We start from the raw sequence: 18,251 nt of genomic DNA on the forward strand, positions 1-18,251 counted from the left end.
ATCCTAATTTAGTCAAACTTAAGTCGATATTGGAAAATTTTGGGCAGTGCAAAATTGATTGTTTGAACAAATTATGAGTACTTCTTCAATTTAAAGGTTTTAATGAAACAATATTTTTACAACAACAAAAAAAAAACGGAATTATCAAGCGGTAAAGACAATAGCAACACCGAAAAACCAGAATAACAATCCCACCAAACAATCAGCATAACCTTTCATGGCGTCAATCCTGACTTTGCGACCATTTGTTAAGCTTTACCACGCTTGGACCACGACCTTTTTCGAAAATTATTGTCGTATTTGATCCACTTTTCTTCTCCTCTTACCATTTGCTTCAGAAATGGTTCGATTTCATTTCGTTTCAGCAAAGAATCGCAGATGTTAATTCGGTCCATAAATTTTTTCACAGACAATTGATGTGGTACCCAAACAACGAGCTTCTTTTTGTAGCCTGCTTTTTACATTGTTCAAAACTGTTCGATGATGACAGTTAAATTCATTAGCGATGTCAGGGCTGCTTATGTGATCGATCTTTTACATAATTTCATCCACTTTTTCAAGGATAGGTCGACCCGAGCGAGGTAGAGCTTAAAATCTCACCCTTCCAACACTTTATAGTATGACACAATGATCCATGCCAAATTTCATGAACTCCTCTTGTCCAGTAAAAAAGTTTTCCACACAAGAACTTGATTCTGATTGGTCGGTTTATATGGCAGCTATATGCTATAGTGGGCAGATGTTTACAATTCCGACAAGTGAGTAGCTACTTGAAGAGAAAAGGGCGCATGCAGAATTTCAGATGGATAACTCAAGAACTGAGCGACTAGTTCGCATATACATATACAGACAAACTGACAGATGACAGAAAGGATATTGCTATATCGACTTAGCTCGTCACGCTGTTAATTTATATGCCAGATATTTTCATGTGATCTTCAAAATTTCCATTTGGGTGTTACAAACTTAGTGGCAAATCTAACAACTTATTTGAAGACCACAAACCTTTACATTTTAAAAATATTTAGTTTTTAACAACACTAAATCGATTTCTACAAATTCTGAAGAGAGCACTTTTTGCCTTATTTTTTAGCGACTAATCTAATACTTATTAATTTATTTAGATTAAACTGACTTACAACAACAACAAGTTGAAGTCGCATTATAGATATGCTTAAGTAGATTTAGCAAATTTTCCTGATCGTGACTCACAAATTGATTGTGAATCCACCGAATCTAACTTTAAATATTTAACTAAGCATAATACGATCTTATAGCAACAACAATAATTTAAATCCGATAAATGTAAAACTCTGCCATAAATTGGTACCGGAAACAGGTTTCTGCCGTAACTCGCCTTAATTGCTTAAATCCGTTTCGAGCCTCTCGTTTGACCACACATAAATATGTAAATCAAAACGTATTTGATACAAACTAAAGAAAGTAAAGAGAAGCAAATAATTAAACCCAAAAAAGTGTAGACAAAATAATAGTAAAAGGTTAAATCAGATCACTTCCGATGACAGGAAAAAGGCACGCAAAAAGAGCATTCTTATGAATATTTTGCTCATTGTCGTTTAAGTAAATTTCCATTGTCAATATGTAAGCACTTTTTTGTGAATTAAATAAGTATTAATTACAATAAGCATTTAAATATATGTTTGTAAGTGAACAGTAAGCGATTTTGTGCTGTCTCACCGGAAGCCAGGCTCATTATTTAACTTAGTGATCCAGCAAATAATATTTTACGCTTATCGCCAAACATTTTTCTAAAGGGAAATTCAGTGTAGGAAATGTAAACATTATATACACAGGCAAGAATATATTAATATATAAAAGTACATATATATTTATATATGTATATGTAAATTTATAAATAAATATAAAAAAAACTCTAACTTTGACTGCACTAAAGCTAGAATACCCTGCACAAGTGCATCTCTTAAAGGTCTAAAGGGATCAATGAGAAAGGGAGGTGTGTCTACCGAGATATTTCAATCTCAGGACATGGCTACATCAACTCAGCTTATCCCGCCATTTCGAGATTCCCTCCTTTTTACAGAAAAAACACAGAAACTTCAAATTTAATGTGGAATACTTATTATCGTTCGAGTAAACATTCTTTGGCGTTTATTTTTTGAAGATTATCTCTTTCAAATGTTGGCCGTGGCTACGTCTCAGATGGACCATCTGTTGAGTCCAATTTTCACTGACTCGTTCGAGCATTTCGACTGGTATCAGGCGAATGACAATGCGATGTTTTGCTCCAATGCCTGAACCGAAACGGGATTGTCCGCATAGACCTTAGACTTTACATATCTCCACAGGAAACAGTTTAACGGTGTGATATCACACAATCTTGTTGGCCAATCGGTCGGCCCAAAACGTGAAATTATATGCTCACCAAAGTGTTTTCTCAATAAATCCATTGATTGATGCGATGTGTGGGAAATGACACCGTCTTGATGAAACCATATGTCGCCGAGATCACGAGCTCAGGCATCATATAGTTGCTTATCATGGCACGATAACGGTCGCTACACACGGTTACGTTCTCACCGGCAACATTTTCGAAGAATGATTCTACAAGCCCACAAACCACACCAAACCATTGATTTTTTCTGAATGAAATGGCTGCTGTTGAATCCCTTTAGGTTGCATTTCGTCACAAATGCGGCAATTTTTTTGGTTTACATACCCATTGAGTCAGAAATGGGCTTCAACGCTGAACGCTGAAGAATTTGGCTCGAAAACGTGGGATCTTCTTGAAACTTTTCGTTCCATGCGTCAGAATCGACTCCCACGGTATTAGCTACAGCTGCTATATTTTCTTCGCTAAGTGCTGGGCGTGGTCTATTCGGTTGAATATTATCCAATAATGAATGCTGGGTCTCAAAATGGGTGATGGTGTTGCGAATGGTACGCCCAGTAGCCGATTATATTGATCATAAGTTGAGTTAAGCGCGCGAAACACATTCTTTAAAGAACGTGAATTTTCTGAATAAATTTGAACGATTTGTATTGTTGCCTTGATGGGCTTAGCTGGAGCTCCAGTGCTAGTGGCAGCCTTTGTACCTAGACTAAGCTTATCTCTCTTCTTCTGCTTTCTTTTCTGCTTTTTCCATGAGATACGTATCTTGGAACATGTAGAGAGGGAGTGTAGGAAAAAGCAGGTTCGCATCCTCATAGCCCCCATTACGATAGTAACCGATTACGGATAGCACCAGCTATCTGTAAGCTCCGTTCGAGACTGTGCTATTTAAACGTTACCGCCAGGGTGATCCTTTTCACGGGTCACATGATACCTTGAACCAGCCCTTCTACTGTCTACCATGGCAAGACTACCGGACTCGGAATCAGGCGAATATCGTGGCGAAGCCGAAAAAAACACGTCAGAGCAGGTCAAAAATCAAGGTTATGTTGACAGTTTTCTTCGATTATGGAGGTGTGGTGGACTCCGAATTCCTTTCGACCGGCCAAAATGTCAACTGGGAATACTATTTAAGTGTTATGCGTCGTTTGCGCGAAGCTGTACGCAAAAAGAGGGCGGAATTATGTACCGACAACTATTGGTTTTTGAACCACAATAAAGCACCTAGGTCCTTAACGCCCATGGGACATCGCGGCGTTCATTGAACTTTGTTAACAACATTTTTTTTGGAACTATGAAAGGAAAATTAACCGAACTCGATTAAGTTACCCTGTATATTTTGCAGAAAATTCCATTTGTTTTCGCGTGCGATTTCAGCGCGACACTGCTTATCACAAAAGTGACAGTAATTTATCTCCTTATGTTTGACAATCAACTACCACTAAAGCTACGTGAACACAGATTTCGCCACGCCCTTGTTTCGGACAGTATTTTTATTTATTTATTTATTGATAATATTATCTATTGATTACTAAAGAAAGTGTTGAGTATTTATATACGGTTTGTTTGCCTGAAGATTTCGGTGTTTACTTTCATAAAAAATATATATAGTATATTTAAAATATAAATATATTTATTATTATTTGTAATATATGTATGTATATCGCATACAATCCGATTGCACGTTGTTCGCGCCTCGACAAGTGGCTGAACTACAAAAGAATCAGTGTGCGCCTTCATAGACGAGGTGGCTCTGCGATAACCCCGTGCAGCAACCGGACAATGATTATCGTCTTTTCACCATAGACAAATGTGTTGTGTTTGGTGTATGTGGGCGCGAAAGAGAGCGCACCGCAGAGCTGTGATGCAAGGGCGACAAGGTTGTAGACCGCAATCGTTTAATAATCTGGAATGTGTGGGTGTGTGACATGCAAAATATTCATTTCTGTTTATTATACTCGACTATACACATTATTTAGCAATAATATTGATTACTATAAAACGGTACAGTAATGAATTTTAATTGACAACAAAACAGCGATTTGTGTTTTGCGTATTTATAGGCGATGAGGCGTTCGTTTAGCGCGAGCAGCGCTCATTAATAGATCAATCAGGAAAGCCTTCAATAGCGATTGAGACGCAATACCTTAGATTTTATATACCCTGAATAGTGGGTAAGTTGTCATGTAGGCTGTAACGCCCAGTAGGGAACGTCGGACCTATAAAATAATGAGCTGAGTCGATTTAGTCATATTTGTCTGTCTCTATACATATATTCGAATTAGTCACTCAGTTTGTGAGATATTCAACTGAAATTTTGCACATGTCCTTTTCTACCCAATAAGCTGTTTATTTGTCGGAACGGGCGTTATTGGACCACTATAGCATATAGCTGCCATACAAACTGACCACTCAAAATCATGTTCTTATATGAAAAACTTTTTTATTTAACAAGATTTCTTCACAAAATTTGTCACAGATTATTATACAAAGCAACGCTACAATTTCTGAAAAAATTGTTCACATCGGACCACTATAGCATATAGCTGCCATACAAACTAACCGATCAAAACCAAGTTCTTATATGAAAAACTTTTTTATTTGACAAGATATCTTCACAAAATTTGTCGCAGATTATTATACAAAGCAATGCTACAAACTCCGAATAAATTGTTCAGAACGGACCACTATAGCATATAGCTGCCATACAAACTGAGCGATAAAAATCAAGTTCTTATATGAAAAACTTTTTTGTTCCACAAGATATCTTCTCAAAATTTGGCATAAGTTATTACGCAAAGCTATGCTACAAGCTCCGAAAATTGTTCAGATCGGCCCACTATAGCATATAGCTGCCATACAAACTGACCGATAAAAATCAAGTTCTTATATGAAAAACTTTTTTATTTAACAAGATATCTTCACAAAATTTGGTATAAATTATTTTTCATTATAAATCTTTGATCTCCAAAGATATTGTTCAGATCGGCCCACTGTAACATATAGCTGTCATACAAACTGACCAATCAAACTCGAACTCTTATATGACAACTTTTTTATTTGTGTAGGGTGTTAAGGTATTCTACCTTCGGTGCAACCGAACTTAAGGGTTTTTTCTAGTTTTATTCAAACTATAAAATTTCTTTATTTTAGTATTCAGTACGTGCTGAATTTTAAGAAAAAAGCGGTTGACTGATAGCAACGCCAGTTGAATCATCAGCCACAATTATTCCATCGGCAATGTGACATGCATTGATTCTTTTAATTATAGCGTGTTCTGATACATTTCATTTAATAATTTTAGTGAATAATATACATATGTATATATGTATTTACGTATGCATTTTTATAAATTAAAAAAACACATTGTTGCCTTGTGCGCGACGCGATTATTGCTTGCGGCAGTGGTGTGAACGATTAGTCGCGTCGCATTGTGTGAATCATGTTATTTCTTTGTAAACATATCCGTGATTGTTGTTGTTTTAAGATTGCACATGCAATTGTAGGCATAAATAGAAAGGGTGGTTCATATGGGTATTGGGTTGTTTTTATACTCTTGTAATATGTTGCTATAGATAATTTTGTTCACCTAAGTGGATGTATCATCTAAAACTTATCGAGATACATATAGAGTTATATATACTATATACATATAAATGAGCATAGTGATGTACGAAATCTGACCACAGCAATGCCTACTTCTCATATGACACAATTTTAAATTCCATTTGAAATTTTCACTTTCCAGTATACAACTCAAGAATGAATTAACATATCAGGATATAACTTAGCACGAATGATTTATTTAAGGTATGTCATCTTATGTCTAAAAATTGTTCAAGCCCAACCAGACCGGTTCAAACCCATAAATACCGAAAATGGGGACTCCAGTATCCATAGTTGGCTTTTGACCGGGATATACATATGTACATACAATTGAAATTCAGAAAGAATCCTTTCCTGATTCTTTCTGAAATTCTTTCCTGATAGTAGTATGTCTGTGTGCTTCAAATGGGTTGAATCGGCTCAATACTTCAATTAGCCCATAAATACCAAATATAAAGATTTTCGAACTTCCGCATATATCAGCCAATATTTGACTTATCTTAATAAAATGAAAGAAGGTGTTTCTCTTATAACGATGCACGTTTGTGCTTTGACTGATTAAAATCGGTTGAAAACTCGTCCTAACATAATAATTTGTACATTAATCAGTCACAGTCGAGATACGTCACTTCTCTTCTTAAAACGCTAGAAATCAGTTCCACAAGTTCTCAAAATCCTGGACATCGAATCCCAACCTATGGCTGAGATTATATCGAAAATATAAGTCAACCAGTGAGATATGTATATTAATAAAAATCACAAGTATCTTTTTTTGATATCAAAGAGATAAAATCCATCCGGTGCTGCTAGGGGTATATACTTAAAATAATAAAAATTGAACTTTCTGTTGACTTCGCATCGTATATATTGTTCATTATGGCAAAACTCTTCAGTCGCGAACAGCCGAACCTTATATGCCATTTGATCAAATTTGATCCGGACTGACAAAAAATGTTTTTTCGTAGCGACTTACGCCCGAAGAATGGAGGCTGACAGATCGAGAAGACTGCTAGAAATATCAGGAGTAAGGTACCAGGAAAACAATGGAGCATCTCTTCTGCACTTGTTCCGTATTGGCAAGACTACCCTGTAAGCATCTGGGATCCCCACGGTAGGATACACTGATGGTGCTATAGATAGTGAGGCCACAGAGTCTGCTAAAATTTGCGTCAAGCGTGGCTTATTGGCCTACCAGATAAACCTAACCTAACCTATATAAATCTTAACTTTCGCCTTCAAATATATACCTTTTTGCGCCAAAAGAAGTATGCCAATATTGAATCCCATTTTCTACAGATTTATTATAAGCCTCTGCTGGGTTGTGCTTCAGCGACTTCAGTTAATTTTGTTTTTTTTTAAGATTTCGCCCGTTTTGAAGCACTATTCACTGATTGTTGGACAGTTAGGTTAGGTTAGGTAAGGTGAAATGGTTAATCCGAAGAAGGATATCACCGGGACAGCTAAGAACGCCGATCCGTTGTGGTATCTATAAATGCTTATATACTGGATCATAAGATCCTTACAGATCGACAAACCGCTTTGAGCATGTCACAAATTTCTTGAAAAGGCTAATATCAGATTCGGTTAGGTCTTCTGGTACGCAGTACTGAGATATTTCAGCCTTAGTCTTGCAAAGCCTGTACAATGGAGAAGAAAGTGAAAGTGAAAGTGGACTTTTCCACCTCACGCTCCTCTACACAACTTTGACAACCAGCGTGAGACAATATTTTATGCCTTAACACATGAATGCCTTCTATATTTCAAAAAAGTAAGTGATCTTTTCGTCAGCCATAAACTAGCCATGTGTGAGGTTTTGCTAAAATACGTGTGTTTTCTGGTAAGCGCCTAGTTGTAGGCTAACTCTTCTATGCTACTACTGTAAACTGAGGTATTTTTGTGTTAAATGCTTGCTTAGTCTGAATTCTCTACAATTACATATGTATAAACAACAATGGTGTGTAACTTCGCTAAACTGAATTTTTTGTTTATATGCCTAAATGTAGACTACTTTTTAATTCTAAAAAAGGGTCAAAGTTGAATTACATTTATCGCATTAAGTATTTTGTAGACTATATTTGAATTTTCCACAATTATATATAAACAACAATGGTGTGTGGCTTCGCTAAACTTAATTTTTTGTTTGTATGCCTAAATGTAGACTACATTTTAACTCTACAAAAGAGTCATAGTTGAATAACGTTCGCGTTATATTGGTTTTAGACGCCTTATTATAGACTACGTTCAAAGGGAAAAACTATAAAAAATTAACGATTTTCGCTTTCAATACATTGATTTTCAATTTCAAGATACGGAAGTGGAAACTTTAAACAATTTGATACATAATATAATGTTTTCCAAAACAACTGTCAAAATATTGTACTCCCTTCTTCTTGAACGCTAACGATCTAGAAACTTCAACAACAACTCGAAAATGGTCTGAAAATTTAGAGCTCTCCCTGATCTGAAGTAACCTCACTTTTATACAAACTTCTCATTCTAAACGCAAGAAAACCGACAAAATTGCTCTCAAAATATAATTTTCTGAATAATAACTTCTGAATTATGCCGGTGAGTAACTCACTTCATGATTTCACTAGAAACAAACCGGTGACTCAAAAGTCAATCAGCAGCTGTACCACCCTGTACTTGCATTGGCATGCAGGCGCAATCACTTCGTTTGCCATATTTTGCATTCTCGACGCATGTGCTGTGCAGCGTGTAAGGCGGTGTTGCCCAACCACAAAGTCCGACAACGTCACACCAAGATGGACGGACGTTGGAGCATGCAAGCATAGCAACCGGTGAAATGCCTGCGTACACGTAATACCACAGCTGAAACAGCGAGTGGCAGCCGACGCCATACAAGATCGGTATGCGCAACATCAACAAATTTGTATTACATATGTTTTTTTTATTTGTGTTATTTTTTTTTAATATTTTTTTTTTTTTTTTTTTTTTTATTTAATTTAATTTTTTTTAATTTTTACTATTTTTTGTTTAATTAAATTTTTTTTATTATTATTTTTTTTTGTTTTTGCTCGTATGTTTGTTTGTTTTTGTGTTCACACCGACAATTTACTCAACTGGACTGTCCTCTGTGGGCCAATGTTGCAGCTATGAAAACATGCCTTGCCCAAGAATTTCGCTCAAAAATCTGCGATCGCTTGCAAACTACACGCAATAACAATAACAACAACGAAGCAACAGCAGCACACACCTTCGCCAATGTTCAATTGCGAATTGGTGCAAAATCCAATAAATAGAAAAACAGTAAATATTTAATAAAGAAAGAAACACAAACAAGCACACACATGCACAGTCATGCTTTCAATCATTTGTGCGGTGACGACGCGTACGAAAGGAAGCAAAGTTCAATTTTTCGTTTCGTCACAGCTTTGAATGGCGATGCTTCAGCCCGGTCAAAGTACAAACGGGCCAACAACAACAACTACAACAACGGAGAGTCGCAGCCACAAACACAACCGCAGGCACACCACCGCCAACGCCAACATCACTCATCAACATCGGTGACACCACTCATTGCGCGCCACGTTTCGCACACTTTCAGCGTGTGTGGCGTGCGCAGATGGTTGTATGCGTATAAGTGTCTGCGTTTGTGTGCTTGTGGCTGCTCGCAGCGCTCGATCACGTCGCTTTTGTGTTGCCGATGACCATTAAATTGGCGAAAATCGAGCGAAACACACAAAAAGTGTGCAAAGCAAAGCAGCAATTCAAGTGATTACATAGAAATTACAACAACGACAACACACAAATATAACCAAAAATAATAATTGCCGAACTGAAATGAATGAAATATTGCCGAAACGTAGCGCAATGGTTGCGATGAGCTGGCGTTTATTGACAAGTTCGCATGTATAAGCGCACACACATACATACATACGTATATAAATTGTCAATATGTTTGCGCAAATTTATTAGAGTATAAGCAGCTGTTGGACATTCACACACCCACATTTCATCCACCTGTTTGACTTTGGCAATTGTAACACTTCAAATGGGCTTATAAGCTTATACTGCATGTGTATATACATACATATGTTCGTTTGAGTGGGCAATGTGTCATTAAGTATAGTTAGATACATGCATTAGATTTGATTTTGAAGCATGAACATAAAACGCAGTAATTTAAGTTAATTTGTAAAGCAGAGCAATAAAATATAATCAATTGACTTGCTTCGGTCTAGTTCAGTAACTAGTTACAAATTATGAGATTAACAGTCAATTAAAATTCAAAAGAAATTTAAAAAAAGTAGGTATAGCAAAAAATTTGACACGCTTCTCAGCGGTTGCGGACTAGTTGCGGACTAGTTCGGTAAGTAGTTAAAAATTATGCGATTAAAGCTAAAGCAATGCATATTTTGTTAACGAATAAAGAAAACAAATTGCAAAAAACTTGACACGCTGATCAGTGGTTGTGGACTAGTTCGGTAACTAGCTACAAATTATGCGATTAAACTAAATCGATGCATATTTCGTTAATGAATATTTAAAACAAGTTGCAAAACACCTGACACGCTTCTCAGTGGTTGCGACCTAGTTGAGGACTAGTTAAATAACTAGTTAAAAATTATGCGATTGAAACTAAATCAACGTATTTTGTTAATGAATAATAAATTTAAGATTAAAAGGCAAAATGCTTGACATGCTAGTAAAAGGTTGCGAACTAGTTGAGGACTAGTTTGATAACTAGTTACAAATTGTAATATTAACTTATTATGAATCGTAAACAAAAACTAAAACAAATATCAAAAATCTTGACAGATTTAACAGTGTCTTCGAACTAGTTGCGGACTAGTTTGGTAACCAGTTTAAATTTATCATAAATAAAGTGGAAATAATATACAATATGCATGTAACTTCCTAGTAAAGAAAATAGAAAAATAAATAAAATACATTTTGCTAGTAGCTGCCTAGTTGGAGACTAGTCGCACACTAACTAATTAATTAGTTACAAAGAAAGTGAAATTTAGTTCTTCAAAGCAAATGAATTATAAACAAGAAAACATATTCCCCGAAACTATGAATAATGGCCTTCATAGATGTATTCCTTATAGTATAAAACCCTATATAAGGATCTTTATCTTAATTCTAAACGATCTTAACAATTTGCTCGAAGATTGTTCCTTTTCCCTGAAAGTCTTGTGAAAATATCAGTTTGATATCTTGAAAACTTAGGAACTACTTCGCATATATGTATACAGGCAAATCATGATACGATTAGTACTAGTTAAGATCTAGTTTCCTAACTAATTCCGGTAACAAAATCAATAAATATTTATTTTAAGTCGTACAGGCTAGATATTCTTTAAGGACCATCGGGTTTTAAATTTTTGTAATGTTTCGGGCTTAGAACTCGCCTAATTTGAGCAAAAATTTATATTTTCTTGTACGGTTTTAACTAGTTGAGATTAGTTTGCTATTGGTCTAAATTCCTTTTTCCAGATAACCCTTCTTCAAGGCTTATATGCCAAAGACTTTCAAAAAAATTTATGGGTTACAATGGTTTCCTATAAAACCCGATCTTCAAGTATCACGTGAGCTTCAATTAAATCTTTAACGGTTACAATTCTAAACGATGGTTTTCCATATACCGTAAATGCTATCGAGCAGAAGTGAAAACCTAAGCTGACTATTATATGCATGTATTAAATGTTCGCTAAAGATCACTTAGTTAGAATTGATAATGACGTGGCTTGATCGCTTTTTCAACAAAATTGACCTACACAGCTCTTGTCCCACAATATTTCTATTATTTCAGAGATTAAATTTAGATTTTCTTACTGACTACCAATAAAACCAACGAACGTAAGTGAAAACTTACTTAAGAATTTCCAAAACATACGCAGAAGATCAGTGCAGATCTCAGAGATGTGATAAGAATCCAAAAAACCAAAGTCAAGCAAAATTTCATAACCAAACAAATACATACATACATACATAAGTATGTACTTCAGGCACTAGAAATGCTGTTTAACATCGAAGAGAGAGCGCGAACACATTTCTTCGCACAAAAAATATGTGCGCGAAGTGCCAAAAGTATTACAGCGTCGGCACCGATCGCACGTAGCAGATCGTTTGCTAGATACTGGCTATTATCTACCTAAAATTCGTTTAATCAAAAATTGTGCCAGTCATTCGGTGAGTTTCATTACAAAAACACTTATGTACGTATATATTTAGTTATATATATTTGCATATGTAGACACATGAGAGCTTATTTGTCATTTAAATATTTTTTGGCAATTTCAGCGCTACCATTCCATAAACAACAAAGAATATTAGTAAAAAAGAGACACGAAAAAAAGGTTAAGACGAAAAATAAAAACAACATACAAATATAAATACTAATACTATGTGCTTTATATATGTTGATTTGGAAACCGAGAAACATGCATATTTATTTTGGTTTGACCGACGGGGAATTTTTGCACAGTGAGGCAATTTAGATACAATTCCTTAACTTTTAGCGAAAATATATAGAAGATTCGGCAATATGTAAATTTTGCAGATCTCTACCTATAAAATATTCTTTCAATACTAGCAAGAATATAAGAAACTTCAATTTTAATGGAGAATATTTATTATGATTTGCAAGATCATCCTTTGACATTTATTTTGTGAAGATTATCTCGTTCAAATGTTGGTCACGGCTACGTCTCAGTTGGTCCATCCGTTGAGTCCAATTTTCGATTGCTCGTTCGAGCATTTCGACTGGTATCAGTCGAATGACACGCGAGTTGTTTTGCTCCAAAGGCTGAATGGAAGCGCGATTGTCCACATAGACTTTAGACATTACACAACCTCACAGAAAAAAGTCTAACGATGTGAAATCACACGATCTTAGTGGCTAATCGACCAGCCCAAAACGTGAAAGTGTTCTCTCAATAAATCAATCCATGGATTGATGCGATGTGTGGGAAGTGGTCTTTTTGAAACTAAATGTCGCCGAGTTCACGAGCTTCAATTTCAGGCATCAAATAATCATAGCGCGATAACGGTCGCCATTGACGTTTACATTCTCACCGGCATTATTATTGAAGAAATATGAACCGATCATTCCACCGGCCCCTAAACCACACCAAACTGTTGTGTTGAGCTATATTTTGTACGCTTTCAATCTAAGATCTCGACGTAAATACAGTCTTTGTATGCACTCTCAGCTACGGCTGCACGCTGAGCGTGGTCTTTCGGTCGAATATCATCAATAATGAATGATGGGTCTCAATATGGGTGATTTGAATGGATGCCAATGTGCTATCGCTACTCGGGACCTCTCTGGTATTGCTTAAACCATGAATTTTCAGGCCTAGACTCGTTGTTCGCAACCGGTAATTTAATTAATTGATTTCTTGGTGGCTTTTTAACTAAAACCTTTGCCAGGGCTTGCTTTTTCCAAGACATCGGACTACTTGTTACCAGCGATAATATTCTAAACTGATACCAGACGTATAGTGAACTCTACGACAGTTTTATGAAATAGTATAGAGATAGATATTGTAGATCGCTTGACAATTTCTCTAGGGTAATCATATTGGGTATGTAAGCTCCCAAAAACTACCGATATTTCTTTATCTAGTGTTTATCACTGAGGATAAGAGTTACTCCAAATCGTAAGATGATGGCATACATCACTTCTAAGAACTGTGAGTGCTAATGTTGTTCTTGCTCCGGTATTTCGACCCCGTTTTGAGGTCAGATTAAATATTGTCATCCATTTCATCTAACCGTAGGTCCGTGAAAGAAATTCATTCAACGAGTTAAACCATTGGAAAAGCGGATAAGGTAGGTTTTAGAGGGAATTTAAAGGTTGTTTTATCATCCAGGTACTCTTTACATGCAGGAAAGTATGTCTAATTTGTCTGGAATGCGGTTTCCAAAACAGTTGGTTTATCGCTACACAAGTTGGTCTTGGTTTTATCCAAAAAAGGATTGTAATTTAGAATGCCTCAACATTAGATAAACTGGCGCTGACCCTTTCTTTATTAACTTTAAGAGTGTTATAAAAACGGTTACTCGTATGATACGGCCTTGAACAAAAGAGAGTAAAACCAGAAAAACTTCTAAGTCGAGAGATGATAACATTCATATATGACATTCTGTGGAGATAAGTTATTGAATTATTCAAACGTCTAATGATCTGTGGTTAGATTTTAATGCTAAAAATATAATCTTTGTTGTTAAGCCGGCTCCAACCTTTGACAATTTACTTTAAAAGTGAGACCAAACCATTTTTTTAATAACCATAATGTAATTTCCATCAAAATAACAGACCAATATCTCCAAAAGCTCGTCTAAAATATTACACTCGTTCTCTAGGAACTTGTCAGACAAGCTGAACTTTCCACAAACATCTTACAAGTGATTATTCGTTTTCTGTTTTTGTTTTCTTTTCTCCGTCTGATCATGTTGTTTGGCCATATTAATTTTGCATAACTGTACTATGATGATCGGTATATAATTTAGGGCATAAGTGATTAACGATTTTTTGCTTGATTCTAAAATTCATTAGACATGTTGATTTACATGTCATCTTGCGTTTTTAAATGGCATGGCAGATTTTCGAGAACAATATAAATAAATATGTATGTATATACAAGAATGATAGACAGAGATGCGGCGAAAGCGAATAAAAAACTCGTATAGCCAAAATTAGCGACCTCTTCTAGTGATAAGAGTCAACTTCACTGGTGGTTGTGCTGCCAGCTGAGCATCCGCAATGACAACAACACGAAGTTAAGTACGGACGAGTGTTTACAAGAGTGGTTGGATAAGTCTTTGGCAGTTTATGTAGATATGAGACGAGCTGAGTCGATTGAGCCATATCTTTTTCTCTCCTAAAAGCTACCCTTCTCTCGGAATTGCCGATGTCTATAGCATATCGCTGCCATACAAACTGACCAATTTAAATCATGATTAAGATCCACCTTATGTGATATAAGAAATGCACCTGTGAAAAGTAAGGTGCAGCCGAAGTTAACGTTTTTTTCTCAAGATTTTCAAGAATTCTCAGCAATATTCGAAGGTTGTTTTCTAGACTTTCAAGATTAAGATCAGCTAGAAAAATTTCCAGCATACTAAAGCCTATCAGTTTAGTTTAGAGTTAGTTTAGAGTTTTTTTCACATTTTAAAAGAAGATTTAATTTAGCGAGGTTAAATCTGGAACCAAATCTGCGCCTTTGATCTAGTTATCTTTTTCAAAGTATACTTCTGTAAAAAATTCTAAAAAACTGCCATTTTAAAAATTAAAAAAAAAAAATTTAAAAGAATTGTAAAAAAAAAATTAAAAAAAAACATTTTATAAAAATTGAAATTTTTCAATAAAAATTGAAATTAAAAAAAAATTTATTTCGTAAAACTAAAAATGTGAGAGTTCCTCAAAATTTGGAAGTGTATTTACAAATTTCAGAATATATTAGCAAAAAAAAAATTAAAAAAAAAAATGGGCAAAGAATTTTGAAATATTTTTGAATTTTTTTTTTCTTTTGAAGAATATTGAAATTAAAAAAAAAGTAGAAATATGACAGTTCTACAGAATTAATCATACTTTCGGAGAATATTTACAAATTTCACAATAATTAGCAAACAAATTTTTGAAAAAAAGATTTGGAAAAAAACGTTTGAGAAAAAAACTGCACTTGTGAATAAAAAATTATTTGAAAAACAAATTCTTTGAAAAAACAAGTTTTTAAATTTTTCAAAAAAAAAATTGAAAAAATTTTGTTTGAAAGTTTTCAAAATATTTTTTTTCAAATAATTTAATTTTACAAAATCATTTTTAAAATAAAAAAAAAATATTTAAAAAAATGTTCAAAGTATTAATTTAAAAAAATTTTTTTTTTTTTCAAAACATTTTTTTTAAATCCACAAATGGCGTAATTACTTAAGGAGTTATACTATAGTAATTATATGTATATTATTATTAAAATAAAAAGTAAATGTTCAAAGAAATAATTTTTTCAAAACTTTTTTTTCAAAAACTTTTTTTTTTAATTTTTTTTTAATCCACAAGTGGCGTAATTACTTAAGGAGTTATACTATAGTAATTATATATGGTACCCAATTCCTTTTGTTGTTGTAGCAGCTTTCGTAATAGTACAAAATGAGCTGAGTGGGCAGTCTACGTTCGAATTATCGGAACTCTAGTGGTTAATTCGCAAATTTTGTTATCTAAATTCGCACACTGACATGTCGGGCCGTGCTCGTATGCACAGCCAAGGCTGGCTTGTTTATCAAAATTCGGCGCTCGCACAGTGGGCGTGCAAAAACACATGTATACAGATGTACAAATTTTTTTGTTTGTAGATGTATGTACATACATATGTATGCGCAAAAACTTGCGCTAATATTAAATTGTTGATATGTGTAAAAATGTAATATAATAATAAAACAGGCTAATAATGATTAGCGCTGTGATAAGAACTCAGCGCGGCGCTCTGATGTGGCGATGTGTTTGTAGTTAAGCGCTGAGGCTTTACTTCTATATTAAACGTGGGCAAAGGTGTGTATAGCCTAAAAGACGGACAAATGACTATTTGCCTAAAATAAAAAATGAAAAAAGAACGGACGCTGAAATTTCTCAAGCGGACACGAACGCGTACGCTGGACGCTTATACGACACGCACACAAAGACGCGAGCGCACGGGCGTAGAACTGCGCTGCGCTGTGTGTTTTAGTAGCCTTTACTAGATCCATATCAACAAGTAAGTCGATAAGCGTGTATGTGTGTGTTTGCTGGCGTCTTAAAGTGACTTGACGCTGTAGAATTTATTGTTTTGCATTGTTGCTGGTTTTGTATTGGTTTTGATTATTGAAGACGGTGGCTGATAGCGCTGCCATGAGTCGTCAAACGCCAACAACACAAACACTTGTATGCCGCGTAGTCAAAGGCATGCGGCGTCTCTTTCGCCAAGTGACTTTTATTTACTTGTAGACTCGCTTACTCTCACTCTTACTTCGACTAGCGGGCAATAATACCGACACACGCAAACATACACACACAGCGCCACACCGGCTGCACATATGTCTTTCTATACATACATATGTATGTGTGTATGGCGGCTCCAATGCGCGCTGCCCGCTGCTGTTGACACTGACCATACACAAACACACACGCGCGCACACAGCTATTTACGTCGGTACGATCGCTTGCAGCCGCCTGCCAAACACCCAGTCAACGTGCGCTCAACGCTAACGACAGCGCCGCTGCCGTCGTCGCTCGTAATCACAGTTTCCTTAACAATTTCGCTAAGACTATATCATTAGCATTATTACTAAGTCGTTTTAGTACGAGTGTAGAACAACATTAGCGCCTTAGTTGTCCGTCGGTACTTTTTGTTGCATTTTATTGTGTATGTGTGTGTGTATGTATGTCTCTGTGTGTGTTTGTGTTGTGATACGCCAATCGCACCGCCTAAGAACGTACGTTGCGAGACTCACCGCTGATTAGTCGACTACTACAACTGACAGTTAACTGTTGACACACTTCGGCTTACGGTCGTCCACGATTCTACGTTGCTACGTCTGCTGCTGCTGGGGATACGAAAATACAAATACAGCAAATATATCGGTTTAAGCAAGCGTTGAAGAAATGAAAATTATCCTGATAAGAGTGAAAGCACACACGAACATACAAGTACACGAGCATAGCAAACACGTCTTATGTATGTACATATGTACATACATACATGTAGCGCCAGCTAACTTTGCAAGTGCATCCCTGTGGAGCGTATCGAAAAATATTTATTTTATTTGAACTTCGATTTTTTTATTGTTGTTGCTTGGAATGGCATGAATTACAACTTTTCCGGGGTTTCAAGTGCATTTTAGTTATTAAATAAATGGCGGAACAGTAAAAAAATTAAAAAAAAAAAATATTAACTAAAAAAGTTCAAATTAGAAAATTTTAATTTAAAAAAATTGATTAAAAAATTAAGTAAATTAATATAAAAAGGCAAACAGTAAAAAATTAAAATTAAAAAAAATTAAAAAAAAAAACAATTAAAAACATTTAAATTAAAAACGTATTATTTAGAAAATTTAATTAATTAAAAATTAAATTAATTAAGTAAATAAATTAAAAAGGCAGAACACTAAAAAATTAAAAATATTTTAAAATTAAAAAAAAATAAAATTAAAAAATTTTAATTAATAAAATAATAATTACCACAATTAATTAAAAAAAAGTAAATAAATTAAAAAGACAGGAACAGTAAAATTTTAAAAATAAATTTAAATAAAAATTTTAATTAATAAA

The 18,251-nt window shown here is 35.0% G+C and overlaps 1 protein-coding gene across 4 annotated transcripts in view; it reads left to right on the plus strand.

Moving 5' to 3' along the window:
* LOC120769302 (transcription factor HNF-4 homolog) overlaps window positions 1-18,251 on the plus strand; it is a 69,320-nt gene that overhangs the window by 23,761 nt on the left and 27,308 nt on the right. The gene's annotated exons all lie outside the window — the stretch shown is intronic.

The sequence above is a fragment of the Bactrocera tryoni genome, chromosome 2 (assembly GCF_016617805.1).
Source record: "Bactrocera tryoni isolate S06 chromosome 2, CSIRO_BtryS06_freeze2, whole genome shotgun sequence".
Taxonomy (NCBI): Eukaryota; Metazoa; Arthropoda; class Insecta; order Diptera; family Tephritidae; genus Bactrocera; species Bactrocera tryoni.